This window comes from Balaenoptera musculus, chromosome 12 (assembly GCF_009873245.2).
Source record: "Balaenoptera musculus isolate JJ_BM4_2016_0621 chromosome 12, mBalMus1.pri.v3, whole genome shotgun sequence".
NCBI lineage: Eukaryota > Metazoa > Chordata > Mammalia > Artiodactyla > Balaenopteridae > Balaenoptera > Balaenoptera musculus.
Window position 1 is genome coordinate 40,885,089 of NC_045796.1, and position 7,210 is coordinate 40,892,298.

Below are 7,210 nucleotides of genomic sequence, written 5' to 3' on the forward strand. Positions count from 1 at the left end.
GGTCCTCTAAAATAAAAATGAACACAATCAATAGCAAGAGTTTCTGAACCTCAGCCTAGTATCTGACTATTTTGCTGCAGATTATCAAACTTTTATTCAAAGCTTTACCAGCTAGGTATCAAAATGAATTATTTGTCTTGACTTTTTGCCTTAGACAACAGTTTAAGGTAGATCTAAGGATTAGACCTTTGGGAAAAAATAAATCATTCAATTCTTCCCTGTATAACTTATTATCTCCACCACAACTACATATTAACAGTTTTTCATAGTATAAGTAGTGCTTTATATTTAACTATGAGAAAAGTTAGCCCAGAAAACAAAACAATGGACTTCCCTGGTGGTGCAGTGGTTAAGAATCCGCCTGCCAATGCGGGGGACACGGGTTTGAGCCCTGGTCTGGGAAGATCCCACATGCCGCGGAGCAACTAAGCCCGTGCACAACTACTGAGCCTGCGCTCTAGAGCCCGCAAGCCACAACTACTGAGCCTGCGAGTCACAACTACTGAAGCCCATGTGCCTAGAGCCCGTGCACTGCAACAAAGACAAGCCACAGCAATGAGAAGCCCGTGCACCACAATGAAGAGTAGCCCCTGCTCGCTGCAACTAGAGAAAGCCTGCACACAGCAACGAAGACCCAACGCAGCCAAAAATAAATAAATACATTAAAAAGGCAAAACAAAACTGTTGCTGCATGAGAGGATAAGTTCTCATTTAAGTACTATTATAAAATCTGAGCTATTTAGAGAAAATTCTGTCACCCTTAGCCAAGTTGTCAGATAATGTTTTAAGACTTATTCCACAGGGCTATTCTTAATTATTGTTAGTCACATTTAGTAGCTTCTGAAGATATATGCAGAATATAAAGTTGTGTCATAAATTATGGTCATTACCACAGGAGTGACAATACACCAGGATACAATTTAATAGTCATTTTTATGCTTCTCTTCTATTGGCTGCTTTTTACACCCATATGAAATTATTCTTCTGTAATACTTAAAGGAAAGGGAAGCAAGGACTTGCCTGGTGGTTCTGTGGGTGCTCCCAATGCAGGTGGCCCGAGTTTGATCCCTGGTCAGGGAACTAGATTTCACATGCATGCCACAACTCAGAGTTCACATGCCGCAACTAAGAAGTCTGCAGAGATCCCGCATGCCGCAACGAAGATTCTGCGTGCCGCAATGAAGACCCAGCGCAGCCTAAATAAATAAATATTTTTAATAAATAACTAAACAAATAAAAGGGAAGCAAAGAGTTCAACATAGTGAGAGGCAATTGTGGTTCTCAACTGCCAAGACTAATTATGTGTTTTGTTTATACAGAAAACCAAACAGCAAGATACTGAAGTAATAATGGGCAGAATCTTGGTTGTCATTTACCGTTTACCCACAGGTCCCTGAGGTTGTCTGCTGTTCTGAAATGTGAAGTAGCTGATGGCAGGGTATTTTCTTCTCTGGGATACTATTCCTTCCTTTAAGTCTATTTAGTGCTACTGAAAAAGAAATCACTAGCCCTAACAAATTTGCCCTGAGGAAGCTCTGTCTTGATATCAAAAAGTAGGACCAGATTTTTGGTAGGCATAGGCTAATTAGCAAGCAACAGAAGAACATATAAAATCTGCTTTTTTTCATTGGTTTACTAACTTGGAAAATAATGTTTCCAGATCACTGACTATTGGACAAGGTAGAGACATTATCAAAGATTTTATGAATTATTATAACATCCTTCCCCAACCTGTCAAGCTAAGAAAAATAATGAAGTATTGATAGAATAAATTAATTATGTGACATTAGGTAGAACAGTGTAAGTTTGCATTTACTATGATTAAATTTGAGGGAACAAATTTTCTTTTACCTTATGCTTTTCTTCTTTATTTTTCTTCTTCTTTTATTCTAACATTTGAACCCAGTGAGTTCAGTTATTTTATTTTTTTTAACTGCCTTTTTGGGGTTCTTGATTCTTTAGTTAGTAAGTGGATAACATTGTATTTTATGTGTCTTAAAAGCACTTTTTTCTTTCCACATGCCATGGCTTGTAGCTACTTGAATGCAAATACTTATAATACTATGCTAGTCTTTTCCTTATGTCTACTGCAAGCAATTGAAGTGGTGATGAGTATCAATGACCATTGTTGTTGTATTCTATGTCTCGAGAGTTGAAGTAAGGCCTAAACATGATTCAGACAAAACTACACAGGAAGCCAATGTGACACCTATTACATATATTAAAGATATGGAGATTTTGGATTCTATCACTATCTTTGTAATCTGTAAAATGTAAAAGTGCTAGGTTTATAATATTATTCATACCACTCTCATGTCCTTCTTGCTATCACTTCTTGGATTAAAAAAAAAAATTGGTGAGGAAGCAAAACTCAGTGACAACATTTCATATTTTACTGCTAATTAAAATCTTCAGGGCTTATATGATTTTCTTTGTACAAGTAAATATATTACTGTAGACTTTATCTTAGAGATAATTTGTTCCAATAAGCAAATCAATAAATATTATTGAGTCAAGGAAGGTGAGCTACAGTTGGCTGATTGCCAAGAAACCTCACAGGACCGCACTACCTTGGGGAATTTACTACAGTGTGACAATAAGGTCTGACACAGTGTTTCAGGCTTCTAAGATTTAAAATATTTTTGTCAATGGGCCACAGTTGAAAAGCCAAAAGCTCACTCAAAGTAGATCAAGCAAAAATGTGATATATCTGCAGGCTACAGGGGAATCTCATGGAAAGTTCAGAATGAGAAGCCAAACCTCAGGAACAGAAAGTCAAGTAATTTTCTAGTTCTCCCTTTTCCTTACTTCCCCATAAGTATTTTTTTCTATTTTCCTTTTGTAGATTGATCCTCTATGTTTATCTTCTCTCCTTTTGCTTATATTGCTGAATTCAGTTTATTAATTTACAAAGAGAAATATAACTCCCAAATGCCAGTGCATGTTTCCTCAATAGGCAAGCTTCAAGGTAAACCAAATTAATAAACGATAATTTGGTGAGCATGGGATCAGATGAGGTGAACTAGGTATGTCTATATAACTTTCCAACAGCAGCCACTTCTTTGAAATTGTACCCCTCTCAGAGCCCTTGCTAAAGTGATGGGTTTGGGTGATCATGTTTGTACTGTGTGATTCCATGATGGGTAGACAATTTGTATATAGACCTAATCATTCAGTGTCAGTGTTTAGAATTTGAACCAAGGGACACAGACATGAAATTGTTTGAAAACTGTGCATACTGTTCATTGAAGAAGCCATGATCAGGGATGAAATCAGTGGGAAAAAATGGGAGTTTTGTTCACAGTGCTCCTTCTTTTTAAAAATAATCCTTTGCCATTTGGCCAGAAACTAGACAAGGCATAATGCACTGTAAGAGTAGTGCTATTATAAAGAAGAAGCACCATGATGGAAATCAGATACAGGCAACGTATTCAATACCAAATGGTAAAAGAGATAATTTTTTTTTTTTAACTCAGATCTTTAGTAGCAGTCTTTGGAACACTCTAGATTAAAAATATAATAATTTGTTAAAGCATGCAAAAAAGTATAACAGTGAATAAAAACCACAACTGACAAATATATTGGTTAACACTTCAAACATGTATAACCAATGAACATGGCCTAGGTTTTTTTTTTTTTATTGGTACTCACTTCAGAAACTTGAATCCACAGATATAAGCAGTATATAACCAGAAAGTTACAAGTGGACACAGATTATACATGCAAATTTCTGTTCACAAAGGTCACATATGCAAGTATATGAATTAGAGGCATGCGTCTAAGATTACGGCCAAACTTTTTTAAAATGCAGAAATGTAAAATTACATCTTGAAAATATGAAGAGATGGTCTACACACTTCAAAAATCAAATGTTGCTTATACCAGATGTATGACAGCTACAGGATTCAAGTGACAAGCAATAAGATCTCAAGAAATTAATACTGGTCAAAGAGAATGGGAATATTTTTACACTTCACTGAAAAATACGTTGACTACTAGAATATGAAATCTAGCAGGAGCTTAGGGAAAAAATTACAAAATCTAAAGCCACTTACTTAATATTTCTTATTACCTAAACTACAGCATGACATTAAAAGAAAACTGCACCTTCATTTTAATTACCAATCTCACATTAATGAAGTTCTCAAAAAATGAAACAAAACGAAAAATGCTTCAGACTCCAAATGAAAAGTCTGTAAGGCTCAGATTAAAATGTGAAACGTTTCAAATGAAAGTAATAAAAATACAGCTGGTTTTGTTCTTTATTGAATGGAATCAAAAGTTTTGACATTTCTTTGAAGCTTGGAACTACTAAATTTCGTTTCTCTGAATGTTTCTATGTATCTTTCTTAGTGGTACAAGTGTCTTAAGTAGCATATGAAGTCAGTCTCTACAAAGTATTTCTGTCTGTTACCATTTTGATAAAACAAAAACAATTCTTCATTAACTTAACCGTATATGTAGTTTTGCTATAACACTTAACACTTGAACAGACGTCTATTATTTTTCCACTATAACAACAGAGTACAATAGTTTTCTTCTATCTGTATTGTATTTAAAAAAGGTTAACATTTAAAAACAAAGAACCATTATTTTCTTTGAAATCATTAAGCTTCTTGCACATCTTAAGCTTCCTTCTTCTGCCTGTGTTCTTCTGACAATTTACTCAGAAATTTCAACAGGAACATTGGGCTGATATGGTCCAATTCTGTACTCATCTGCGATTGTATAGTCCTCCTTGTTTTCATCACTGTGGCCATCTGCGTTTTCACTTGTATCTTTGTTGGGATCATCAGCATTCTCAGCAGATTCAGCACCTGGTTCTGTATTTTCCTAATTTTTAATTCTGTTTTCCAACACTGCTTCATTTTCTTGGTCAAGTTCCTCAATCTTGTCCACCTTTTTAAGCTTTATCTTCGCAGTTGCTGAAGCACTCGCATTTGCATCTTTTTTCACACAGCTTTTTCTGAAGTTTCCTTTTTCCCATCAGATGGCACATCCCCTAAATTAGCAAGATCTGTCTCATCTCCCACTGAACTGCCACTTTCTAGCAGTGCTGCTGCTGCTTCTTCATCTACAAGTAGCTCATCTTCAGATTCAAGAAGTATGTTAGGTTCTTGTTCTGCCTGGTCATCCTTTGTATCTTTTTCACCATCTTCACCTGACTTCTCTTCTTGTTCTTTACCTTCAGTTGTACTTTCAGTCTTCTGGGAACCATCAGTTTTGGATTTCTTATTACTTGGAGATTCTTTGCCATCTGGAGAGTAAGATGTTCTCTGGGATTTATCTTTTTTCAGTAAGTCAATGCCTCTGTTGGGAATCCTAAGTACCAATGTTTTGTATTTTTCAGACAGGTCAACTTTTACACATCTCCCTTGAAACCAAAGGGCCTTTTTCAAACAGTGGTCAACCATTGCCATTGCATCTTCTCTGGTCTCCATCTCAATAAAGGCCTTTATTCTTTTATACTTCTAGGATAAATGAACTCTCACTGGCTTGCCAAATACTAATGCTGGTGTAGCTGTATAATAATCCACTGCAGCCTGAGCATCTTTTGTGGTTGCCATTTCAATAAATGCCTCATTAATTTTATTTAGAATCAGATGATTTGAATAACTCCAAATGGTTCCACCAGCTGTAATAGTTGATATCTCAAGTTTTTCCCTTGCCAGAAATCCATGATGTGAACAACCTGGCTAGTTCCCACTCTGCCCTTTTGCATGTGTCTTGGTCCTTGCAGATTTCCATTTCCAGCACCTAGATTTCCTCTTGGTCCAACTGCTGGTCCCCCAATATGAAATGAGGGAGATGGAGGTACCAGAATTCCCGGTGCTGGGTTTGTATATTGCTGCAACATGAATGGATCACCCATAGTGTGTCCTGTATCATTGTTAGGGTTCCATTCTGGGTAGATTTCAAGAAGCTGGCATCAACAACTGTGACTTGCTCCATTGATATGTTGACTCCACTCCTTATTAGAATGAACTGGCAAATCACATATAGAGCACAGATGGGGATAACCCTTCAGTAAGAGTCCATGGAAGTCTTCTATATTGCTACTTGGAGGAGTGCCCCTCTTTTTCTCAAAGAGAGATCTCTCTTGTAAGGGGCCAGGACCATGTCCCATTCTCTCATACTCACTGTCAAATTTATGATAGTTACACGAGGTCTCACCAAAAAAAGAATCATCCCTACACCTTTCTCCATCTCTTAATCTGTCATCTTCATAATCCATTCTGTCATAATAACCAGATTCTTGTGAACAACTTCCATGGTCATAATCAAGCACTGGGTTGAAACTAGGGCCATGATCATCAAAACTATCTCTTCTAAAGTGCTTTTTTTCTTTCCAATCATCCCTAGGTACTCTGTATGGTGGCTCCCATGTAGCAGATCTGCCATCTCTACCATAACTCAATGTAGGGCCTTCTTCAGTTCTCCTCCTTTCAAGTTGTAGAAGGATTTGGGACAAGTTCTCAGGAGTAATCTTGTCCTCTGGATAATGACTCAGTTCATCTAAGTCTCTAGCAGACAGACCAAAGTTGGCCAAAATGTTACTGGTCTGGTATGCATCTCCACGGTGCTGAAAAGACAAAGGGAGGGGACCTCTACTTCCAATGTTAAATACAGAATTCAAATTATGGGAAGAAATACTAGCAGAAGAGAGTGCACTATGAGCTCCTTGTTAATTCAATGAAGAACTCATTCCAAGATTCGTCAAAGTGGCAAGGTGTGCAGTACCCTGGTTCATCCTTCCAAGAGATGCTGGCATACTTAAAGACTGGGTAGCAGCAGCAAGAAGGCCTATTCCTGCTGCAGACAGGTCACGCCCACGACCCTGCAAGTCGCTACCAAGAGATGACTGCTGGAATGACTTGGACATTGTAGAACTATCTCTTGTCTAGTTTATAGAGTAAAAAAATTTTTTTAAAAAGATAGCTAAAAAGAAAGCTCAAACTAGAAAACTAGGTTAACTTTGCTTCAGAAAATGGTTATGCCAAGAAAAAGGATCAATAAGGACTGTAGAATCTTCTTTGAGCTGAGAACCAGCAGACAACTCTCAGTCCCATTTCAGTACATGCCAGGCCTCTCCCCCTACTCAGCGCGCACACGTCGCTCGCACCCTCAGCGGCAGTCGTTTTTCTCTCGAGATAATTTTTAAACAGTGTTTGAAAAAGTGGGTTGAGAGTAGGAAAATAACTTACTGAAT

At 37.3% G+C, this 7,210-nt stretch overlaps 1 pseudogene; it reads right to left on the reverse strand.

The window, feature by feature from the left end:
• Positions 1-4,662: 4,662 nt before the first annotated feature.
• On the reverse strand, positions 4,663-6,883 carry LOC118905326 (annotated as a pseudogene).
• Between the last annotated feature and the right edge of the window lie 327 nt (positions 6,884-7,210).